Source organism: Amia ocellicauda, chromosome 13 (genome assembly GCF_036373705.1).
Source record: "Amia ocellicauda isolate fAmiCal2 chromosome 13, fAmiCal2.hap1, whole genome shotgun sequence".
NCBI lineage: Eukaryota > Metazoa > Chordata > Actinopteri > Amiiformes > Amiidae > Amia > Amia ocellicauda.
In genome coordinates this window covers 19639792-19666435 of record NC_089862.1, presented here as the reverse complement: position 1 = coordinate 19666435, position 26644 = coordinate 19639792, and the positions used below count along the sequence as shown (strand labels likewise).

At 40.0% G+C, this 26644-nt stretch overlaps 1 protein-coding gene across 1 annotated transcript in view; it reads right to left on the bottom strand.

Annotated features, from left to right (window-relative positions):
• Positions 1 to 26644, bottom strand: part of maml3 (mastermind-like transcriptional coactivator 3) — a 174342-nt gene that overhangs the window by 76133 nt on the left and 71565 nt on the right. The gene's annotated exons all lie outside the window — the stretch shown is intronic.

Genomic DNA, 26644 nt, shown 5'->3' with positions numbered 1-26644 from the left:
ATTCTAAATTATTTGTTTTCAGTATGTGTACTGGGGATTTAACACCCTCTCAAGTAATTACAGAGCAATTCAAAGAAGAGCACAACATCTTTAAGGTCTCTCCAAAACAAGTTAACCAGTACAGGTACTGTTAAAAACTGTTGCTTTTCTCCCAGAGAAAGCGTGACGTGCATTAACCATCCTTGTCTTCCTTTCAGGAGAATAGAATTTAGATGGAACAACAGTGTGATAACTACTGCCTGTTAGCACTTAATCATTATCTCTAGAAAAAGAGAAAAACAGCGGAAGTAATCAGTGCTGAAAAATGACAGTTGATGAACTTCCATTGTTCACACTTCAGCAAGCACTTATTACACTACTGTCTCTTGCTTAATTCATTTCAGTAATTAAATACAGTCTACATTTGCTGTCACAAATCAAGAAGGCACCATGGAGCATTGTTGACTGTGGAGTTGCAATAGGGTATTAAACTATCAGATATGCCACACCTGGTTGGCCAAGGAATCAGCGTATTAACAGCAGGCTTTGGAGCTCAATTTGATGCAGTTTTCTCTTTAAATAATTGGGACTGTTGTCCAGGCCTGTCTTCACCCGTCAAACAACTGAAGCAAATCTGGCAGCTTTTGTCCTTTTTTCTCGGGAACTTCACAAAAAAGTGCCTGTGTTTCAAACAACTTAACACTTCTATTACCAGCGCTTAAAGCAAAGCTGAGCAAGACTAACAGATACACATGTCAAAGCTCATGCTGAACTATTCAGTAAAAACACGTACGTTGTCCAATTTTATAAGCACAACTGGTAGAGACTTTACTTTCAATTACAGTATTTGGCATTACAAATGCCTGGCTGTGACCTATTAAGGGTTCTCCTCATTAAAGACTATGAATAACAGGGAACAATATGGTCTGTTTTCATATGTAAATACACTTAGATGTAATCATTTCACTGTAACTCAGTGGTATATAATGGCATAAGCTCACATGAGTTAATGTATTTAAATCTGGTTTCATTTCACATATCTTTTGCCCTTTACATTACAGAATACAAAGTAAATGTTTGCTATATGCAGACAAAGAAAGGTAATGAATGAGAACGGGGTGCTAAGATGGTTTAAGGCCATCGGTACTTGATAGCAATTTACTTCTTACAAATCCAGTTACTAAGGGGTGCTAAAGAATCAGTAAGAACTGGATGGAGTAACTTGAAAAATTTGGACTGCTGTTTGTGTAATGAAGCGGTTTTCTATTCCCAGAGTGCCTAGTTTAATCCTCTAGTAGTTCAATTGTCATTGTCCAATTATATCAAGTGGGGCCTTCCTTCTTTGCCTTTCAATAGATTCAAGATAATTCAAGGCCTCTCGGGTCATCTTTCAGAGGGAAATGAGTTCATGTCTTTACACCTGGTGCATTTGATACTTTATTTAGGAGCCAATGGTACATTCAATTTCCTGCAGGTATTTCTCTATATTTAGAGAAGTAAATGGTTTATTTGGGCTATTGTAGATAGCACAATATTGTCTTACTGTGAAGCATGAAAATATCCAGGTCCTTCACAAAACTGTGGGAAACCATTTTCCAACATGTGATTTTCCAGGACTCTAGAACAAAACCACTATATAAAATAAGCTACTGTTTCTGATTTAATCCATTAACACGTACCTCCTTATTATCTTTTGACTCGAGATTACTACCCACAGAAGAGTGGGACATTACTTATTACCATGGCGAACTCAGGTGCGCATTTTCAAACAAATCTGCCTATCAGCCGCTGTGCACTGTCACTCGGCCTGCTTTAACTAATGCAGTGCACAGCTACTCAACCTTTTCTTTGCCCTGCACCAGGGACTTAAGTCTATTGTATTGTTACATCGATTGTAAGCCACGTGCCGAGGTAATTATTAATATGGTTATATTAATATGAAGTACTCCACTACACAGGGCTTGGTGTCGTGCAGCCTGTTAGCTTCTGTTTAGTTTGTTTAGTTTTTTCTGTTATACCTGCTTTGCGTGTGCTGTACTAGTTAAAGCAGACAGAGGGCAGGTCTGCCTGAGTGACAACTCACTGTGGCCTATAGGCAAGTCTGTTAGACAATGTGCTGTTATTCTCCATGGTAATGAGTGATGCCCCATCCCCCTTTGGATAGTATTCTCTCTCTCAGATATCCAGGGTAGCAGTCACAACCTAGCATTTTAATTGCACTACAGGTGTTCACAATAAAAGGAATGTACCTGGCTGTGAGGTTGCCCAGGAATGCCCATTTAAAATTCTGTGCTGCTTCATTCTATTTTATTACCTTGGACTAGGACAGCTAATCTCTCCGCAGAGATTAAAATATATGTCTTTAGGAATCCCAGCCAAAAAAAAAAAAAAAAAAAAATCCAAGATACACATGCACAGCAGTTGCCGACTTTAAACCAGAAAGCAATTGATTCAAGCATAACAGAAAATATAGAACAATGTTTAGTAAGCAGAACAGTGGGAAATGTTATAATACTGGGAACAGTAATATGTGCATTTGTATCTATTATTGTTTCCCTTTAATATTTCACTCTTTTTTGCAGCTGGCAATGACTTTGGCTTCTGTGCAGCACAATCGGCAGCAGTGTCTTTCAACAACAATACTATTTATCAGTTTAAACACTATTATTTAAAGTAAGTAAACAACTCTAAGAGATACTTAGAATTGTAAATTGTTCTTTCTTAAGAGGGACTGAAATATATATATATATATATATATATATATATATATATATATATATATATATATATATATATATATATATATATATATATATATATGCATAAATCTATATACATTTATTTGGTGATTGATAGTTAATGACAAAAAAGCAGAAACTGTTAAACATAAGTATCTACTAAAAATGTGTTAGTGATGTTGCGTGTTCATTTAAATGTACAGAATTGTAATGGTGGGTGCCAAATTGAGTTTACAAAAGCTGAATTTCATTCTAACGCATAAAGCAAAGCATATCTGCAAGAACAAAATAATATACATCACCTGATAATGCAAAACCCATGACAATCTATTAACTAAAATAACAGGTCACTATTTTCATTTTACCGTCAGTGTGTATATAACAAACACAAACAGCACTAAAGAAGGAAACGTGGCCAAATACTGTAACATGGACGCAAGAGGCCGCCTGCCTCTTCCAAGGTGAATCTATTTGCCAAGATAAAACAAAATGAGCACACACGTCTCTGAGAACCCCCACCAGCTTTGCATCTAAAAGGTTTTGACTCTGCATTGTCAAACATTAAAAACAGGCTTGCTTGTTTCCCCCCACCAGTTAACCAGTCTGTGGCGTACACAGGCACAGACTGTCTAATTTGCTGTCTCTATCAACAGCAGAGAGAGAGAAGAGCCCTTCAGACAGTCGGCAGAGCTTTCATCTGGCTAAAGTAGCTGCTTTTGCTCCACATCCCACCAACAGCAGCAATTCATTTGTCGGGGGAAGAGAACCACCAAGGTGCTGTTGTTATAGCAACCTCCTGCTCCAGCGCTCCACGCGGCCCCTCCCCCACCCGGCGCACTGATTGCTGTGGACAGCTCTGCCCATAATGTACAGGGAATGACCAGTAATGTTGAAACCATTATGTTTTTTGTTTGTTTGTTTGTTTGTTTGTTTTGGCTAAAATGACAGCTGCTCAAGGGAAAATTTAATTTTAAAGAATCTAAATAGCTGGTTTACAAACGTGTTTGAGTTGCTCATGCAAATCTATGAATATTTATGCCGTATGGATTTTTATTTATTTATTTCACCAATATTATTTAAATGAACCACACTAAGATGTGTTGTTTTCCAGAGAGTATGAAACTGTAAGGTCGAAACCCATTTTGAAACACAGGTACGCAAATATGTTGAGGAAAACTACAGATAAAATAAGATCTTAAAAATAAATCTATTATTAAGCTGAAGCACAAAACCAAAGACTACATTTCCCAGATAGAATTTTACTCACCACTGTCCACAATTAAGTATAGAAACAAAATACCTCAGAATCTGACCTACATGAAACCTCTGATCTCTGATGTGTTCTGTAATGTCTTTGGGAGCTGCTTTGACGTTTGTTTGCAGATAATGTAGTGCATTTGCAGAAGATATCCAATGGCAGTGGCTTTTACAATATCTTGCGGGTTAAAAAGATGTCTTTGTTAAAAACACTGTATGCTGCATGTAGGCCAACTGGAGCCCAGTGGAGCTGTATGTGACTAGTGCCCCATCTGGTCCTGCATGTCATTCCTCTCAGCCAGTGTTGTGCCTGGAAAAAGGAGCTCATTCTCAGCCACGTTATCATGGAAACCAATTTAACCTTCACCCTTATCAATGATGCAGGGTAGCAGCCTGTAAAGGGTCACTCAGAAGCAGATGAACCATAACATGTCGCACAACACTCAGAAGCACTTCCATGTTTTGTGTTTCTGGGCTTACAGATCACTATCACTCCTTCCTTTGCATAATCAGTGGAATAATACACATACACACATATGGATATGTATGTATGAAAGAAATAACTCTTATTTTAACAACCCAACATTCTCTTCGTATTTTTTGTTTGCCATCTTTGCCTGGTCGTGTGGGCCAAATCCATGTTAAAGGTTATAGAAGAAAATAAAATAGTTAATGTATCATACAGGACACACTTGCCAGTACCTACACAGAGATGTAAGGCAACAAAAGCCTAGGTACTTCTTGCTCTCTTTTACTTAAAAAGTGATTTGTGTTTTGTACATAACCACAAGGTAAGACTGCTTGAAGTCAGTGTGAAGGTAAGCTACCCAGCTGGGGTGCTGCTGTCCATTCTCCTCTCCAGCTAAGCACAGAGGCTACATTGTTTTCCATTCATTTAATTTTGTTTTTAATGAAGTTATTCTTCTGAAGGGTTGAAACAGCTAGTGCTTTTTTGCAGCCTGAATTATTTATCTGCATTCTTCGCACTACTAAAACCTTCAAATGTGTTTGATAATACCCAGAATCGGCAGGCCCTCTCTCTCGGGTGAAAGTGCAGCCTAGCAGACAGCAAGACAAGTGAAATGGCTCGCGTACCGCTGCCATTCTGTCAGGAAACCTGTCACAGAGCTCAGTCCCAAAGGCTTTATACTACATTTAAGACCAAAACTCTTTCAGCTCAGTAACTTAAATCTTAATTTCACGTGATAGCAGCTGCTTGGAGCTCGGTCTCCTCCGAGGTTAGTCCAGTTCTCAGGTTGACATTTTGACCTCTACCTGTACCCTTTCAATTCCTTGAAAGTTGTATTTTGTGTGTGTGAGCTGCTCAGGCCACCAGCTACAGAACTCTCTCTATCAGCACTGTAAACCATGGCACTGAAAGTTTAAATCAAATCAGATGCACGTTGTACCATATGCCAAAATAATATTCTGTAGTCTAGACACGTTGAGGCACATACTTTGATTTAATAAAATGCAACCTCTTACGCTTCAATGATATTGAACAGAAATGGTCTTAGTGTGTTCAAATGGCACACTAGCTCAAACAAATGTATTCTAGAATGTAAACACACAAATTGTACGCTGTAAAATCCGAATCACTGTTCAATCCTTCCGGGAGAATGCAATTGAACCATTCTTTCACTACCACTAATCTGTGATAACGATGAGGAAGACGGAGAACATGCCTGTTTTAGGCCAGGTATCCTGCGTACGAGAGCAGAGATGGCCACTCAAGACAGCAGGCGCCTGGGCCCCACTCAAAGCCAATCATGTGTACTAAGCATGTGTCAGGAGCTAATCCAAATTAAATTTAACTCTGGTGCGCTGCTGAAGACAGCTCTTGGCTTTTTAACGCCACAGTGTAAACAGCAAAGACAAAGAGAGATCCCCAGAGACATTTCTAGCCAGGGTAACTAAAGGCTCCAGAGTGGATCTGATCGAAAGAGGAACTCTGACAATGCCAGGGCTGTCCTTACAACAGAAAGATAAATAAAGAGCACTGTCTGTAATCTGGCCCACTCGCTCTCTCAGGTCTCTTTATCCTGGTTTAAATTCAGATGACCACATTCTTGAGCGTTCTAGAACTGCAGAGATTATTAAAAACATACTCATTGACCATTACATTACAGGTGAACAGTGTTATACCATTTGCACTATAAACTGATATCCTGACACTATTATCTCGTGTTGCACTTTTACTTTAAGATATAACATTCATATACAGTGCATTCATAGCATACTCCGTATATGTTCTTTTAGTATTCTGATTTAATGTGTACAGAGATGTTAACACCTCTAGCTTGGCCCTGAGCCCTGTAGAAATGACTGTCACTCAATGCGTAATGGTTTTATTTTCTGCGACATGAACACCCATTTTACATAGATGTCTCTATATGTGTCCTGAATCCGATATCTCGACCATAAAAAACAGAGACTAGGTTTTTGAATCTATTCCCATGTTATACTTTCTCTGGATTTATGGCAGGACACTCCATCTTAGAAAATGTGCAAGCTCTGATCAAGGCATTCCTGGTGAAAATTATATCACAGCTCCCCTGACTAGAACTTTAACATCTGTTCTGCAATTGAATTACTTCATGGAAAAATACTCTGATCTACCAGATCAACAAATTCATGCATAGCCATAGCCTGACACATCCACCATGTTTCATGCTTGACTGTAGACAATGAATACATTCCTGGCCTCATCAGAGTTTATCCAACACTAGTCAAGTAAGAATTCAGTACTCAGATGTTCTTTCACCTGATTGCTACATAGAAAAATGAAAACGCACAGATTTCACAACATACTCCACGTTATACTCCAATCATTATGTTGTGGTATCCCAAAACATTCAGAAAGGTTTCCACAGTTTTATAAAGTGATATTTTTTGCTTTGCTAGTTTTCCTTTGGTATAACGTTTTGATACTGTTTATCTCACTCTTCACTGCATACTTGAGTCTAGTAGAGTCCCTGCTTCTTTCTGGCAGTTGTCTTTACAATGATCTTCTGTCTTAAACTGCCTGGCTAGTGATTGATGAATTACAAAGGCTAATCCGGAGAGTTTCTATTTGATGTCCCACACTCAAGGTGGTCAGTGATTCTTCTTTTGTAGGTATCTGGATCTTGGTTCTCTTTTTCCAAATGCACTTTAAATGACAATTCCTGCAATTTTAAGGGTTTTCTCTGCCCACCAGACCGTGAAATGTGCTCATATAATCAATCTTGGAAATAAGGAATTGAGAATAGAATTAATAATACTAGATATACAATTGATTAGAATGAAGGTTCTGAATCTCTGTGTTAAGTAGCATTTCCTTTTTGTCACTCATGTTACAGAGTGCAAAACAACATGCACTGTTACACTGCCCTTTTATGAAGGCTAAAGCATTACTAAACCAGTGCCCGAGACCAACTTTATGGAACAGCAGGTCACTATACTTCCTGAGCTGCTGGGAGGTTAGGAACAGGAAAGGCAAAAAATCTGCTGGTGCAAGCCCTGGGTGGGGACACCGGCTACATAAATACATTTCCATGCAGCTCTTGTTTCCGTTCAGATTTTGAAAACCATAAATACATATAAAATCCCTTGACTTTCAAGACTCTTGGGTAAGAAGAATAATCCTGTGGAATCTGACAGCAAGAGAATGGGAAGAGGAGTTACAAATGATGTTATTCTGAAAACACAACAGACATCGACCTAAATCAAATTGGGTGAAGTGAAAGTACGGGTTTGATTCTTGGATAAGGTTGGAAGATTAGCATTAGTACGTCTGTAATTAGTCTGTAATTTGGGATGAAACCAATTTCAGTCTATTAAGTGACTTTATTTATTCTATTGTGTTCCGTAAAAGCAGATTTTTGAGACGCAATTTGTGATGCACCAGGGAATGTGGAGATCTGTCAGGCTCCCACAGGTAGTTAAAGGCATCCCAAAACATGTTTCAGCTGTAATACACTTAGCTGCGAGAGCAGTGGGAAGAAATTGTATTTCCTTCTGCAGATACAGCTTTAGAATTAAGAGTTTGGCTTGTTGCTACAATTACTCCTAATACATCATTTAATAATTCCCCAGAAGTACCACATTGCTTTCAGAAAACATAAAAATAGCAAGGTTAGAATAAAATAACATTTTTTTATTGATCATATGAAAAGCTGTGACTACAAATAAATACAAATGTAGTAGTAGGGGTCGATGTTTTATGGATTTTGTTTATCAGAACTATTTTATCATCTAGGAAGAAATACAAATCTTTTGCAATTGAACAAAAGTGCCAACAAATATAGTCAGAACAAAAAAAACACACCCCCCCCACCCGCTTCAGCATCAGATTTTCACACTTATTTCATGTATGCCACACAGAAGGTGTTCCACAAATATTTGAGAAGCGAGATGAAATGATACCCGAATGCACCCTGGTAAGCAGTGGAGAGTGTTTACCAATGAAGATGCTGCACGGGGAGCAATATTCACATTATGGAAAAACCTGCAGTGTTGAAACGATTACATTTACAACAACTATTAACACATCTGCAATTGACACTCTGTCTAAATCGCTGCTTTGGAGGGCCAGAAGCGCACCAGCGTAAATGCTACCCTTGCTAAAATCAACCAGCCATTATAAACACTGACACCATGAGAGTGTGCCAGAATCTTCTCCGGATCTTGCCCACCCATGCTCTTAAAGAGACAACTGCTTAAATTGCCTCCCGGGTGCCTTGGTCTGTAGCACACAGTGGCTGGGCCGCATGCCACCTCTGTCGCCCGGCTGCCCAGTGTAGTTCATGCCCTGATCTTCTATGGGGCCCCTTCAGGATAAAAATAAAAACTCAGCGTTTCAGCAACTTCCCTGCCATGTGTTAGGCACAGGAAGTGTTAATGTCAGCCTGGTGGGAATACATGGCTGCAGTATTAGCGAGACCACTTGTAATACTAATGTAATGAGATATTAATGAGCTTTGCACGTGTCTGGCCTCCACAGCTCTTCCCTGCTGCTAAAGAGGTGGGGGTGGGAAGAGGGGAAAAGTGGTCTCTGGTGATCTCTTGACTGTGAAGAGACCTGGGGAGGTGGGGGGAGGATGTGAAGGATAACGGGGGTTGGTGGGTAGTTGGGAGCTCGGCTTCCGCTTGCTGAACGATCCCGCCTCCTCCTAAGCACTGCTAAACGCCCTCAGCCCCACCGCCACCTCCCTCTCTCTCCCCTCGCCTGCCCTCCCCCCCTCTCTCTCTCTCTCTCTCTCTCCCCTCCCCTGCCCTCCCCTCAGTCTCCCTTTCTGAGCTGCTTGGCTTTCCCCAGCTGCTGCCTTAATGGGCGGTTGTTTAAACACAAGCTCTGTTTGCATTGCAGTGGCTGACTGCATGTTAAACACAGTCCCAGAAACCCTACGCCAATCCAATAAAGGTATCAGCAGTTCAGAGCGGGAAGGCAATTACTACACAGTCCCATGTGTACTGCTTAAGCCCCTGGAAGAGAAGAGAGAAGGAAAAAAAAAAAGTAAAGGGGGAAAAAAAAAATCTGACTGAAAGACTAAAAGGAAAATCTGATTTGGCTCTGGCTCACATGGAGGACACAAGGCATAGCTACAGCTGGGGTAGCTGAGGGCAAGCTGGGATCGATATGCTTTGTGTTTGGGCTGCAGAGACGGAGAAACAGGTGGACAGGGAGGCCACACAGCCAGCCTCCCTATCTAATGACTTGATGCCACTCTGAACTTACTCATGTGGGGCCATGTGTACATCCTGGGAAGACACTGAACAAGAGCACCCTACCCAATACAGAATGGTACAGAGAAATACATCTTCCAACCAGAACTTAAAGCAGACACTTAATACCTCTTCATAAAGCTGTTCCCATTTTATTTACATCCACTCTTTATCGACAGACCAGGCAGACCTGAGGCCTGTCTCATCTTAACCTGAATTCACACGTGAAGAAAGCCAGCCGGTGTCACATTAATGACAGGATGCCTGCTAACAACAGCGCTCTGCCTCACACTTTTATCTGCTGCTTTCCGTGTCACATCCTACAAGGATCCATATCCCACAAACCCGTGCTCCCAACTGCATTTCTGTTATGTTGAAAAACCGGTTGTGTTTGTTTGTTTGTTTGTTTGTTTATAGCAGTAAAATGACACATTTACAGTCTTTCACAGGTAACTGTCATGGTTAAGCTCCAACACTATTGATCACACAACGTAGTGTAGCTATGCTTTCATGTCTTGGGGACTTTACTTTGGAATTACAGGAAAAGGAAGACTAAACAGGCCTCTCAAGCAGCAGAGAGCGAAAATGAGAGTATCATGTCATAATTAAATGAGCAGTATTATCAAAATCCAACAGCATGTTTACAAACAGTATTAATAGCAGGCTTTTGCACAACTAAGTGCCTCAAGCCCTGCTGATGCACACGGCCGAGCTACCAGATAAGGAAACATTATTATTCCTTGCTTAGTATTTTGTCACACTTGTATTAACTTTATGTAACAGACTGAATTAATTCCAGGTATTGTTTTCTTTCTGTACCCACACCACAGAGTAGGCTAATGAGACTATCCACCTCTGATCTGCAGGATGGGTTTCTGGCTGATTGTGAGATAGTACCGCCATTACATTTTTTTTTTTTTAAGCTAAAAACGCAGTAGATGGGGAAAAGAAGCAGTCTCTCACAAAGAATAAACTGATCATTCATTGCACACACTTCCCCTGACACACAGCAGGCTGACATCAAACCAGTTCCATTAAGTGCATAAAAAAAGAGAAGTAATAAATAACAGTTACTGCAGAGAGCAATGCGCTGCCTATCAAAGATTTCTTGATATTTTATATGATTTTCTTATTACTTACCAGGGAACACAATGCAGGGTCTGATTTCTAGTATACAGAAAGAAGTTTAGTTAATGGCGTCTATAGGCTTCACTCTTATTGTTCTTGGTTTTGTTTTCTTCACCATGTTATCTTTCAAGCTCACAATAAACAGTGCACTGGGGTTTCAATCAATTTCTCAATACTTACACTAAATACTTAATCTATACACATATTACTTAAACAAAATCATGTGGTGACAGTGTCTTATTTAAAAAATATATATATATTTGAATGATCACGATGCTTTCCATTTTCTGAGCTATCTTTAAAGTACAGTGGCTCGACTAAATAATTGACAGAGACCACTGATAAGAGACAATGCACAATATACAGGTATATTAACCAACTTCATATCTGATGACCTACTGACATTATCACTGTGCTAAATGGTACTTTCAAGAACAATGGGGATTTGCTGTGGTCAAACAAATGGTAGACAAATGGGTTCATCAGCAGCATTAGAGCTGCATTCGAGTCAAATAACCACAAAGGTAGACAGCATATCACTCTGCAACTTTGAGAAAATACTTTTAACACGAGCAGTATCTCTTAAAGGATACATAGTAAATATATCCCTAGTGAAAGTTTAATTTCCTCACTTCAAAGCAGAAATAAGCCATATGGTCTCTTTACTGTCTCTCCTTAGTGCCGCCTACTGGTATCCTGGGAGTATTGTACTGCCTTCCATGATCTCTGTTTGCCATGCATGCCCCTGGTTATCTGCCAGGAAAGACGATGGGGAAGAAAAATGAGCTGTGCCCCTCTGCCATTACCCCCGAGGGTAGCCGCTGACCCAAAAGCAAGGCCGAGGTCCCCATCTCTGCGGTGGCTTAAACTCTCCCTGTTGTCACAGTGCAGGAGGCCCAAGCCAGTCAATCCAAACGTGCTGCTTTGTCACTAAGTTGCCTACACAAGCCAAAGCCTTGTTGTAAATCGTAAAATCGTAAAAGAAATTGTATTGAACTTCTAAATGGCGTGGATACCTCAAACTGGTACAGACTGGTCCTCAGTTAGGGAAGACGTGAGCTAGGTTGCAGGCCCATGTGCAATATTGTTGTCACTAGGACTAGGATAGGACTCTGTAACGCAGGTCCTAGAAAGCCATGGTGATGCAGCTTTTATAGGTAGATGTAAGTACTCAAATGAATAGAGAGTTGTTAACCTTAACCAATTAAAGTGTCTAATGAAGTCATCCAGGAGCTCAGCTGGAACCAAAACGAAAAGACAACTCTCAATTGACTAGAAATAACCCAGAGTTGAAAAAATAAGGAATCCATTGCCTTGTTAGCCTCACCATGTATGATTTTTACTCCTTTACTTTGAAAATGACGAATCCACCACTGTCATGCTTGTCAAGCTTCTATTTGCCTGATTGTATGGCAGATTTTTTTCATGCATGGAATGGAATGGATCCTTTTACTACCAAAGCCCACTTAAAGATGTAAAGGACAAGTTAGCTCAATGGAGTGAATAAAGCAGTGCTTTCTGAGCAATGTTTGCACATTTGCCATGCTGCAATGTGCTGTCACTTACTGTATAAATACATAGTCCAAGTAAGACTCATTCACAATGTATTTTTTCTCCTGTTTACACTTTAAATTGTTTATTTGTAGTTTGTGTTTGACATGTAGTTCAGAGACACCATCTCAGACAGAGATGATCGCAAAACTGTTGTTTTCCTTCATCGGATCTTCCCAAACCTCTACTCCAGCACTCGGCCGCGCTGTGGCCAGCAGTCGTGCACTGCGGCAGGGTGCTTCCAGTTTGCTTGATCGCTATATCAGGGTGCAGAGTACAATGGGGCATTCCGCATAGCTTCTGCAGACAGCTCAGCAATGTTGCGCCGGTAACCCGATCCTAACACCCTATATATGCATCGGATATGAGAAGTGCTTGCCTCACTCGCTCATGACCACAGGAAGTTCTGGGCTGGATAGACCAGCTGGGCAGGGGAGGAGGGGGGGAGAGGGAAGGCAAGGACACACACAAACACAGATACTGTAGACTAGTGTTATTAAAAGCTGAGCTGTAAGAGCCGGCTGTTGTCAAATGCAATACTCAAATGTTTCATTCTTACCGACAAGCGGAAATTGCATAACTTGCATTATTTTTCTGTAGAAGAACTGTCGTAAGTCCTGCAGTGTTTAAAGGAAATGCAACTTACTGAACAAATCCAGGCCGTTTATTCTGATGAACAGTTTTCAACTGACCAGATAACCAAACACCTCACTGAAACAATACAAAATGTTGGATATTGTATATTGAAAGCTAACAAGGGAAGAAAACCAGAAATTGGTACATCTCCAGAAACAAAACATAGCATTTTCTGATCCTAGTTCAGTAGTTCAATTTCAATAATACATTGCGATACTGGGAGGAACAATTTAAGGACCTCAGTTTAATGTGCAACGAACACTGATAACCTCTAAGGTTATAATTTTTCTTTTTGTTTTTTAAGGCTCATCACATATGTATACAAGATTATAAGAAAACAAAACACCTTATCATCATCATTATCTGTGATTAATTAAGGGATTTTATATTTTTATTTGCTGAGACAAATCTTTGGTTAACATAGCAGTATAAACATCATTACTTCAATTTAAGTCCTCAGATGTACTACATATTATTTGTAATTGAAAGTTGGCAGTTTTACTTAGTGATTTAATTCCTCTCTACCATTTCAAGATTAATACACACGTCAGGAACAGGTATAGAGTGCTTTTGTATACCCGAAAGTAATGCATTTCAGTACTTTCTATAGAGAATGAAAGAAAACAAATAGGCCAGCAGGGTAAAAATAAATAAATATGGAAAAATAACTAATTCAAGTAATTGTCTGCAAAATCACAAAATAAGATAATTCAGGAAAGAACCAAATTGAACAAATAGAGCCAACATAAATTATATACAAAAGAATGACAAAACATAGGACTAAGAGGAACACTATTGTGAACCTGGAGCCACCGTAATCATCAAAACGGATTATAACAAAATAATTTGATTTTTGTGATTCCAGAAGAAAATATTGATGGCTAATTTATATACCAAAGGGAAACCTATTCCTGATAAAAACATGGATTACCTCAACAAGAAGAGAAAACGTGCGTTCTTGAATGGACTAATCCACACATGGAAAATTGAACTAGCATCCTGAGATAGAGCCAGAGCCAGGAAAACATAGGGAGGCAGTTATGGCCAATTTGAATAGTGAAACCGAGAAAAGGCTTTAAAGGTTATAAACATCCGTTATAATGCAGAATCAGGTGGATTGACTTTTTAGTTTTTTCAGCACTAGTGGCGTGACCTCAAAGGCCCTCTTTGCAGACTGTAGTTAATAAACAGCCCCGTGAGCTCAAGAGGTAAAGCAGGGCTGCCTGGCACTGTTTCCGTTATGTCTGTTTGGTGCTGCCAGTTTTACCAGAGGGAGATCTCAATCCCATTAAAGAGGATGAGATGAGGGTCTAAGTCTGTGACCTTGAATGGCTTAAACGCCTCCAGAGGTAAAGCTCACCGACTGAATCCTTATTTACTGTATTCATATAAAAGAAATGCCTCCAACACATCTTTCTCATGAAATTATGTTGTACAAAGTTTTTGTTTAAGTGCTGGCAAGAGTCAGAAATGATACAACAGAGAGCGCATGCACAAGAGAGAGAGAGAGAGGGAGGGAGGGAGAGAGGGAGAGAGAGATTTGCTTCATGGGGCCATAGGCCTAAGTGACAAAATTGACCAGTTGGGCAGAAATAAAAAATATATAAACACATCTGCAAAGTCACTGTTAAATCAGTTAAGGTCCCTGTTAAATACGGACAGCAACATATACACAATCATGGCTATGCCCAGCACCTCCAAGGAATTGCATGAAAGATCTAGGCAATGTATCAATGCTTGGCTAATTTTCTCACATTCTAATCACAAAACCTTCTCTTTCAAGCTGCCTGTTGTGTGTAAATTAAAGATAAGTTGTAGAATGCTAATCCATGTTCTCCTGCCAACAGCTCACAATTATTTTATCCTCAGCTGAAATTTCTCATATAAAAGATAATTTGACGGACTAATGTATGTATATTATTCTTCCATTTCAGGACAAGGAAATCATATAAAATAAACGTAATGTAAAGCTGGAGCAAATGGAAATAATTTGCCTGTCTCTAGTTTACCGTTTCAAGTATCCAAATGAGTGTGTGTAGAATTACATGTTGAGCCAAAGAAGCACAAGTCTGTATTCAGTCAAGATAGCAAAACACCTTGAACCCACAAGTGTCACCTTAAGCCTGTGCAATCATTTACTGTCCAGCTGTTGTTTAAATCTCTCTACTTCGCATTTACTGCACATTATTCATCGCTACTGAACCATATAGAAACCCATTGCATTTGAATAACAGCTTAGGGAATCTACCTGTCCAGAAAGCAAAGCTTTTAAAATGTGTCTGCAAACTCTTGGAAGTGAAATTTCACTGCACACACTGTTGAAGGGATACATCTGAATAAAGACTTAATAATTAATGTTGGTTTGACTTTAAAATAAATAAATAAGGAGAAATAAATTGTCAGCTGGAGAATGCACTACGCCATAATTATTGGCCATTTGCTTAGTGATACAGTGGTGTTTTACTGGCGACGTGGGGATATTCGGTGGGTGTCGCAGACAGAGCTTCCACAGAAAATGACACGTTTCAGGCAGCCTCCACCCGACAGCAGCTTGGGTGTCACAAACAAAAAGCCAGTGCGCAGCAGCCCTGGGTGTTTACTCAGTACCAACTCCATTTTACTCTGTGGTTTGTTTTCATATTTCTGTGTGCGCTCTGTGTTTACCATCAGCAATTTCAGAGCTGCTGACAGGGCGAAAAGAGCCTGTAAAAGCTTTCCACGAACAAACAAGCACGGCTGTGGTAGAGTCGCAAGCCAGCCAGGCCTTCCCAGTGCAAGACAGTGGGAGAAAGAGTCCTAGATCAGCTTCTTAACGTACTAAGGCAACAGGCTTAGGGTCCCCTTAAGGCCTAAATTAGAATGAGACCTGTTTGTTATTTGTATTACTTTACAATATTAAATATTTATAAAGCACTTTATATGGGGACATACAAAATAGTGGCCATTCGTCAGATTTTTAAACTGCACAGTGCGAATTTCAGCTGGTCTGTCCCCTGCCAGGTATTATTACAGAATCAGACAAGTTAATCGGTGGTATTTTCAATTTTGAAACACTGAACCACCATTAAATGTTGTCATTTGCTTTCATTAGGTCTAGGTGTCGGTTATAGCTGTCCTGTGAAAGGCCGCGAAGATCCTATAACAAAAATGCTGCCATAAATGTTAGGTCGATTTCCCCCCCTGTGGAAAAGCTGCAAAATAAGAAAATAAATTGCTTTGAATTTGTAGTCCAGAACCATTTTGTAGTTCTCTGGTAAGGGTAATCTCGTGATACAAGATACTTGCAGAGGAAAATGTTATGGTAAGGTAAATAAGCATACTGCATGTCCGAGTGGTTTTAAAAACATAGACGTCTCCTGAAGTTATACTGCTGCTTAGTCATGTTAGAAGATTATGTTGGTTGACACAGACATCTTTATGTGTACCACAAGGAAGGCATGGGAATCTCCCTATAGAGAAAAAAAAATCAACGATCCAATTTTTACAAAAATGCTGCCATCAATTTTTTGGCAGTAACGCTTTCATAGAACCCACCTCTATGCACTGTACAAAATAGGAAACTATTCTAATATTGATTAAATAACTCCTTAAAACAAATCACTTCAAGTGGGATGCCAAAAAGGAAAGAGGTTTAAATTCTGAAGGACTAAAACAAAGGTGAAACACAGATTGGAGTCCAAAGGCAAAGGCAAGGCTCCACTCCTCCATCAACTCATTTAATCTCAAAAAGAACATTCAAATTCTGATTAAGAGCATAATTATCATCAAGTCTGACCTTAGAGAAAGGTTCTTAATTTAACCCAATAACACTGTTCAACTCAAATGCATCTCCATTAAAGAAAAGGAAGATTGGTGTTGGTGGTGTAGCAATGAAATGGAGAGCTATCATTTTCTACAGGTTCAGCCAGAGGAAATATATACATAATGACAAATATTGGTCCACGTATTGATCCGTGCAGCACTCATATAAGGATTACACTTAACTGTGGTTTTAAACCCCTATACAAAGCTGATGATGAGATGGATAAGTTTCATACCACTTCAGGTGCAGGTAGGTTAACCAACATCATTATGTGATCAGTTGCACTGAATGCAGAAGTGAAGTATAGCATTTAAAGGATTACCACTATTAATGTCTATCAATCTATTGGTTAACCTTAAAATAATGGATACAGTTCTACAATTAGTTTGGGAGAAAAATATAGTTTGGAAGCATTACTTCATCTGGTTTTAATTCAGGTTAAATGATCATCTGAGATTCACAAATGAAGGAGTTCACAAATTAAGACAACTCCTTAGAAATGGTGGTTTGCTACACAATTGTCACATGTCAGTCAACTGCCATAAGCTAAGATATTTGAATAAACATTGACGGGAAGAAGTAGAAAGCTTTAGTTGGCCGTCAGTGAAGAAAGACTTGTAAAGCATCAATCGTTTTTCTCCCCCTATATTAAACAAGTTCTAATTCTTGTTCTAGGCCCTGTACCTCAGATTTGAGAAAGAGAGCGAGAGATAAATAAATAAAGAGAGAGATAGGGAGAGTCTGCAGTTTGTGCAGTGCTGTCATTGGTAAATCTACTCAACCGTTACTTCACTTCCCCGCTGACTATGGGCAAGGTTTACAGCAGCCAGTCAATAGCAGTAAAACAGTAGGAGACAGTTCTCCGGCACAACAATTAATTCTCCTTCAGTGTCTGGACACCTCCCTAAGCAGCAGCCTACTTGAATACAGCACATTGATTAGTACAGGTGTCTGCGGACAAGGGTGTGTGTGTGTGTGTGTGTGTGTGTGTGTGTGTGTGTGTGTGTGTGTGTGTGTGTGTGTGTGTGTGTGTGTGTGTGTGTGTGTGTGTGTGTGTGTGTGTGAGAGAGAGCTCTGTTGGCTGGCAAAGCTCTCACTCTGAAGAACATGGGAAAGATTTCATGTCACCAGCCCGAAACTGTATGTTTACAAGTATAACGTATAATTATTTTATTGGTTTGCATTTCTGAAGGGGTGTTTTTACCTGATACATTCCCAGGGTTGCAGGAGCTTCAAAAAAGGTGAGTTTAAAGCCAGGGAGGGTTGGGAGAGGGGGCGGTATCCTCCTGCTAGTACATAATAACCAAAATTTGTGCATGTTACACAAAAGGCAATCATACATAAACGGAAGAGGGATCATGCTCCAATAGTGAACATGACCCTTGCAGATTGTGAACAGATTAGTCTGGCCTTTATCTGCAAACCACAAAGTCACACAGCGACAACCACCTTTATTTGTGGTCAAAGGTCTTATTAATACATGGAAGTGTTTGCATAACATTCTCAGGCAATCACTTAGAAAATACACTTTGAGTAAGGGATGATTTATATGCAGATATCCATCCACATGGGTAATTACAGCTCACTAATGAAAAAAAAAAATTACTCGCCATTCTGAAAAAACAGCCATGACCACAGTACAATACCACATTAAATATGACATTGGTGGCAGAGCTGAGATACATGTAACACTTCCACTAAGAAAAGGTGTAGGTGGCATCGAGTCCCATGTGAGCACACACGGTTAAAAATGTACCCTTTGACACAACATTAAAAGCTCTATTAAATACAATATCAATGGATACTGGAGTTTGTCATAGAATGTAAAGGTGACAAATAAATAGAATTCCACTCCTAGTGTAAGTACCAGTCCTTCCGTCATTTAGCTTGTTTTCCTCATAACAGGTACAGCCGAAAACATAATTAAAAGCGAGACACTAAACAAAACACAATATCTGAAAGGAGCTGAAGCAGGGGAGAAACAGATGGTGAACGGCTAGACTTAGGCCTTTGTACAGTTAACCCAATTGTTGGGTGGTGGTGGTTTTGTTTTTTATAGTCCAGGTAAGTATCAAGATTCTTGTTGTCTCTAATGTTTCAAAGCACAGAGCATGACTCAAGCAAAGCAAAACATATTGGGTTCTGTAAAAACCTCAAGTGCACTTTGGTCTTCAACATCCGGGAATTCACAGGGGAGAGAGAACATCTCAGGAAGGAATTCTAAAAGCATTTCATAAATTCATCTTTGCAACTAACCCCAAATAAACCCAGTTTTCAGCATATTCATTATGACAGATGTATGTAAAGTAAATGATGTACCCATTTGATCCAGACCAATACCAGCAGTGTGCAAGAAAAGGCACAGAATAATTAGAGATTGTTTTATACGTGTAGTGCTAGATAGGGCACAAAATAGCTGCCCTGAAAAGTATACAGTGAGGGAAAAAAGTATTTGATCCCCTGCTGATTTTGTACATTTGCCCACTGACAAAGAAATGATCAGTCTAGAATTTTAATGGTAGGTGTATTTTAACATTGAGAGACAGAATAATAATAAAAAAATCCAGAAAAACGCATTTCAAAAAAGTTATACATGATTTGCATGTTAATGAGGGAAATAAGTATTTGATCCCCTATCAATCAGCAAGATTTCTGGCTCCCAGGTGTCTTTTATACAGGTAACGAGCTGAGATTAGGAGCACTCTCTTAAAGGGAGTGCTCCTAATCTCAGCTCGTTACCTGTATAAAAGACACCTGTCCACAGAAGCAATCAGTCAATCAGATTACAAACTCTCCACCATGGCCAAGACACCAAGTCACCAAGAAAACAATTGGTAACACACTACGCCGTGAAGGACTGAAATCCTGCAGCGCCCGCAAGGTCCCCCTGCTCAAGAAAGCACATGTACAGGTCCGTCTGAAGTTTGCCAATGAACATTTGAATGATTCAGAGGAGAACTGGGTGAAAGTGTTGTGGTCAGATGAGACCAAAATCGAGCTCTTTGGCATCAACTCAACTCGCCGTGTTTGGAGGAGGAGGAATGACCCCAAGAACACCATCCCCACCGTCAAACATGGAGGTGGAAACATTATGCTTTGGGGGTGTTTTTCTGCTAAGGGGACAGGACAACTGCCCCGCATCAAAGGGACGATGGACGGGGCCATGTACCATCAAATATTGGGTGAGAACCTCCTTCCCCCAGTCAGGGCATTGAAAATGGGTCGTGTTTTGGGTCATTGTCATGCTGGAATACCCATCCACACAGCCAAGGCAACAAAGTTGTGGCTGAAGAAGAAGCACATTAAGGTCCTGGAGTGGCCTAGCCAGTCTCCAGACCTTAATCCCATAGAAAATCTGTGGAGGGAGCTGAAGGTTCGAGTTGCCAAACGTCAGCCTCGAAACCTTAATGACTTGGAGAGGATCTGCAAAGAGGAGTGGGACAAAATCCCTCCTGAGATGTGTGCAAACCTGGTGGCCAACTACAAGAAACGTCTGACCTCTGTGATTGCCAACAAGGGTTTTGCCACCAAGTACTAAGTCGAAGGGGTCAAATACTTATTTCCCTCATTAACATGTAAATCAATTTATAACTTTTTTGAAATGCGTTTTTCTGGATTTTTTTGTTGTTATTCTGTCTCTCACTGTTAAAATACACCTCCCATTAAAATTATAGACTCATCATTTCTTTGTCAGTGGGCAAACGTACAAAATCAGCAGGGGATCAAATACTTTTTTTCCCCTCACTGTACATCTCCCAGAAGCCCTTGGGATAAATCAGAAGGGCTCCCATGATTGTCCGTTACCTGAATAAAAGCAGGAAGCAGACCACTTCCTGTTCCATGGGGATTTGGGGTGTAGGAGCCAAGAGGAGAGCGATCTGAAGAGAAACTGCTATCTGGTTCAGAGAGCATACCCATGAGTGAGTTGCAATAAGGGATAGAAAACTCTGTAAATGAACCTTTGATTTGGAATCGGACTCTCCTTGAGAATTTCAATTGGGCTTTTTGTATTTAGTGTTTGTTTATGCTGTCAGCAGTTTAACTGTCCAGCTCATTAGAGAGTGTCAACTTGTAGAGTATAGTTCAACCCAACAAGAGCTAGGGTTTTGCTTTTGGTTTTGTTTAATTTCACCTCACTGTGCATAATAAGTAACTTTCCATTTGCACTATTTCCCTGCCTTTGTGTGTCAGTTTCCTAAGATCTGCCTAATTAACGAGCCCAACACCAAGGTCACCCCCCCACCACCACCACGGTTATGCATATAATTCCTTAAAAGCATGTACTGTGAAGGAAGACCGAATTGGACAATTAAGTGCTGAAATGGAAGAATATGCTATCTAAACAAAACGTTTCACTGCATTCTCACCCAAATACATATACATTACACCAAAGGGTTACTGGGTCAATACGAAGGGGAGCAAAACCATGGTTTACAGGATAGTTTACAAGACACGTTTACACAGTCAACCCAGTACTGCAGAGTGTGGTAAAGCATTGTTAAAGCATTCGGACATTTATGTATATAATTATAAATAATTAAAATAAGTCACGCCTAATGGTTGGGCTTTCTAGAGCACAAGTCACAAATCAGAGTGAGCTAAACTGAACTAAAGGACAATAAATTATTCCCTTTCATAGTTTCTAGAATTACAGCCTTAAAATGGTTCGCTTTAGACAGAAGGCACAAGTAGAACAGGTTGTATTTGGGTTTTCCCCCATGAGCAAGGGGCTGGGGGGTACCATTAGAACGGGAGGAAAACTAACACAATGACTCCTGTAAGCTTGGCAGAGCCTATTCCTTCAACTCCATGGGGGAGTCCTAGCTTTTCAGCCAGATGGTCACAGTAGAGCTCTATAACCAGGAGAATCTATTTCAACGGCCATATTACTCCAACAGAAGCTTACTATAGCGCTGGAGAAACCAGCTCTCTGTCTGTCTGGAAAATCTGAACATTTCTGGGAAGCATTATTATTTTTTATTTATTTTTTAAATCCACTTCCAAATACTGTTCCCGGAAGCTCATTAACATGTTTCAGGAAAAGCAAAAGAGATGGATGGCTGTCGCAGAAAAACAACTATTCAGCAGAGAGAGCCATATGTATCCACTGAAGTCTGGGTTGGATTCACTGTGACTGCAGAAATGACTTGAAGGATGCCCTGGTTCAGAGCCTAATACAAGATACTGTTGACAAACTCCTTTCAAAGTTGAAAAAAATAAGAAACAATACCACCTCAGTTCACGATAACAGGTTTGATGAAAAAAAGAGGCCTAAATAATTTGACATTTTCTTTATTATCCCTATATATTCTCAGATTATATCTTAAGAGACAGGAAATTGCCCTGTGAGTGTTAGAGACTCTGCATGGGTCTGCGTGTGTGTGCCTGCGGGTGTGTGTGTATGTGTGTGTGTGTGTGTGTGAGTGCGTATTGTGAAGTGTTGTACGAGCTGGAATGCTATCAGGAGTAGTGAGGCTCGGTGCGAGTGTGATGACAGTCTGTCTTCGCAACAGGCTCAAAAGGAGGCAGCTGAGCCAATCAAATCGATCATATGGCAGAGCCAGGACCTGTCGGCAGAGCAAATCAACTGCACCATGAGAGAAACAAATCTAGTGATGCTTCTGTGGCATCAAACCACACTGACTTTTTTTTTGTGGAAAGCAGGCTACCATAGCAACAAAGCATGTTCCAGATTTGAACACCCCTAACGGCACCTAAGTACGGCATCAGCACCGGCCTGTACGCTACCTGCCCTATGCTCTCTCCTGGCCCCCTACATCAAGGAGACCTTAATGGGGACATGCTTAAACTACCTGACCAAGTCCTAAAGCAATGGGACTCCCTTAATTTCTCAGATTATTTCTAATCCCACAAGGTGTGACCCAAAATACCCAAGAAAAGGCTACACTTCTGGATGTCATCTTCACAGATAATTCTGATGGGTATCAATCTGGTGTTTTCTGTAATGATCTTAGTAATCACCATTTTACTGCTTGTATTCGTAATAGAAGCTCAGTTAAAAGGCCTGTTTTAATCTGTTATAGACGCCTGCTGAAAAACTTCAATGAGCAAGCCTTTCTTCATAACCTGGCCACTGCTGAATGGTTTACAATTACCTTTAACCCACTCTGTTGAAGATGCTCGAAAGTTATTTAATGATCTGTTTAGCAGCATTTTGAACAAACACGCCTACCGTAAATAAAATGAGATTAAAAATGAGATCCCTGGTTTGACCAAGATATGGCACATTTACTTCACCTCAAAAACGCCATCTGGCCTAAATCCCAGTGCACTAATAACCAGGCTGACTGTCTGGCTTTCAGACAAATAAGTGTACTCAAGCAGTCCGTCCGTCTGTTTTTTTTATTTGACTCAACCATGTCACCTGGCCTACATAACGCTTCCAAATCTTCCAACCCTCTTAACACAGCCCCATTACATAGTTTTTCCTTGCTCGGTCACTGATTCTGCGGTGTTAAATGAGCTACTTAAACTGGACACTAAAAAAACGTCTGGGTTAGATGGTATAGAGCCTTATTTTTTTTTCAAGGTGGCTGCTCCTATCATAGCAAAGCCAATTTCCCACATCTTTGGCCTGTCTCTCCACTCTGCAGAAGTTCACAGAGCTTGGAAGATAGCCATGATTTGTCCGTTGTTGAAAGGGGTGATCCATACTGTTATAGACCTATTTCTATTTTGCCCCGTGTATCCAAAGTATTGGCAAAACTTGTGAATAAGCAGTTAACTGGTTTCCTTGATGTCTATGGTATCCTTTCCGATCTGCAATCTGATTTCTGTCCTGGTTATGGTTGTGTCTCTGCAACCTTAAAGATTTTAAATTATATCATCACTGCCCTCGACTCAAAGCAATGTTGTGCTGCTATTTTCATTGACTAAACCCTTTGATACAGTTGACCATTCTATTCTTGTAGGTCGGCTAAGGTCTATTGGTGTCTCTGAGCAGTCTGTGGCATGGTTTACAAACTACCTCTCCCAAAGAGTCCAATGTGTTAAATCAGCACACACACCTTCTCAGCCCCTACCTGTCACCAAGGGAGTACCTCAAGGCTTGGTTTTAGGCCCCATTGGAGACATAGTATATAGGTCGGCAGGTAAGGGTGCTCTTGAGCGGCTTGATGTTCTTTATTTACCACACAGCCATTAGATTTGCCACCAGTGCTCCTTACAGAACACATCACTGCACGTTGTACTCCTCTGTCAATTGGCCTTCTCTATATACACGTCGCAAGATCCATTGGTTAATGTTTATTTATTAAATTATTAGGCTTCACTCCCCCCTTTTTGAGTAATCTAATCCAACCTTCATCCTGCACATACCAAATTCGGTCTGCCAGACACATTCTGCTAAAGGTTCCCTAAGTGCTCCTCTGTCCTGTTTGCTGCAGCCAGTGACTGGAACGCGCTGCAGACAGGTCTTAAGATGAAGAGTTTTATATCTATTCCCTCATTCAAGGGCTTAATTACGGTCACTCTTGCTGACACGTGAAGTCGTTACATGTAGCATGTTACCACTGTCAACCATACCTTGTTTGTTGCATTTGTTTTTGTTGACATTGTGTTGTGTTGCTGCCTTGTTATTGTTATTGTCGTTCTATGCTTCTGCTGTATTGTGCTGTTGCCTTGTTGTTCTGCTGCCATGTTTCATTTGCTTTATATATATATTTTTTGTTTATTTTTATTTACTTTTTTATAATTTTGTTTTATTTATTTCTAATCCCTAGCCCTGTCCCTTCAGGAGGTCTCTTTTTCTCCTGCCAGGCCGTTATTGTAAATAAGAATTTGTTCTTAATGAACCTGCCTGGTTAAAATAAAGGTTATTATTATAATAGCATTGTCCCTCCGGCCTCTGCTTCGGTGTAATAAAAGTCTAACGGCACGCTGCTCTGGTTGAGCAGGGGTGAGGAGTTCCAGAGCTCGGCCACAACGGTTTCCCGCCACGGACAACAATAAGACTCTTGCAGATGGTGGGTTAGGCCAGTAGCCTGCGACACAGATAGGCAACCGGAGAGAACACAAGCAAGGAATGCTTACCACCGGCTGAACCTGCTGAAAAAGCACAGTTGGTATAAAAGTCTAACAGTAATCCAGGCTCACTAGCCATTAACAGCCACTTGTGTCTGAAGGACACTGAGAAAGGAAGGGGGGGAGAAAAAAAGAAACGCACACCTCTCGATATGCTGGTATTATGCTGCACTACAGCTGTTCTCAAAAGCATGGATCAATAGCTTGCCACACAAGAGCACATTCAGCGCCTCATTCAGTATCATCATATCGTAAGAGGCCCCTGCTGCCTAACTAGGAGCCCTGTGTTACTAGAAAGCATGAAAACAGAGATTTTTTTTTTGTTTTGTTTTGTTCCCCCTCACCCAGTCAAATTTCCCCTTACGAGAACGACATTTAGTTCCAAATGTATCCGTGTACACAAGGCGCTTTGCATTCCCTTCTCTCTACAACACGCTTGCTGCTAACTCTCCAAGTAAGCAATAAATGTAATTAAACTAATGAGAGGAAGATTTCCTTTGTTATCAGCAGCCGGAAAACATCCTGGGAATTTCCACGGGACGTCAGCCGTACAGCAAAGCTAATTGGTCTCAACACAACCCCTTGGGCTACAGATCATTTGAATATTATTGACCGCATAAGTATGCACTAATGAGGGAATATTAAAAAAAAAAAAAAAAAGAAGAGGTAGTGCACACACAATCTTTGTTTTTTTACTTTTTTTACAGAAAAGCAATTTAAGAATACATAGCTAAGCACGCAAATATGAAATTATCCTTGCTTTGTATTATAGAAAAGATGAACATATCTAAGGACTATTTTCCTACAACTGCACTGTAGGTTTAAGAGCTTGCCACTGATGGGTGAAATAAGAATTCAGTTTATGTCAATTTCACCGCATTGAATACAGCATCACACAGTTATATGGGGATTAAACCATAGCAGATGTGTGTGCCTAGTATGGGGAAGGTAAGCTTCTCTTGTTTGCTGATAATTGGCCTATATGTATCACTTATTATTAGTGATTATAGTCTGTATTTCTAGCAGGACAACTTAAAAAAAAAAAAAAAAAAAAAAGGGGGTTACTATTTGCGCTTGTCAGACTTGTTCAAAATACAAATGCAACTTTAATTATGATGTCTCTCAAGGTGTATGGCAGAGTACACAGCATTAGAACGAAGTTCAGCCAGAGGTAACGTTGCACTCTAAATCATCATACTATTATAATTGCAATAAGCAAATCTTTGTGAAATGCTACCAGTTCTGTTGTAACGCAATTGTTTGCTTCCATGGGCTTATGATGTCTTTTTTGGTTGTGCATGCATGCATGTTTGTATATCAGAATAAAAAGAGGGTACTTATTTAGCAATAGTTTTAGTTTTGCTTTTAGCTTTGTTTAATGTGTTGCTTTATTTTAAGTGTTTAGCCGTTATTTAATCAACCTTATTTATCAATGATGTTTTCCCAAGTTCATTGAAGACTGCTTCAGTCCAGAGTAAATTGAAAATAGTGCAGTTGAGTGAAAACTTTTGACTACTCCTCCATTGTTTTTTTGTTTTTTTTCCATCCAATATTTCTCAGCATTACTAGCATGTGGAGAAATAAAGTTTAATTTTTAGAATGTTATATAGTTTAAGGACATAACATTTAAAATAAATAAAGCATGTTCTTTCCCAACTCTCAAGCTTCTCTCTTTCTATTCACCTGTCTGTAGATGCCAAGAAATGTATATTTATGCTGCTGTAATAACTGTAGTATTAAAGCAATTGCCTATAAAGGCTCATAGAAATATACAGTACAGTGTCCTATCCAAATTAAAACAACT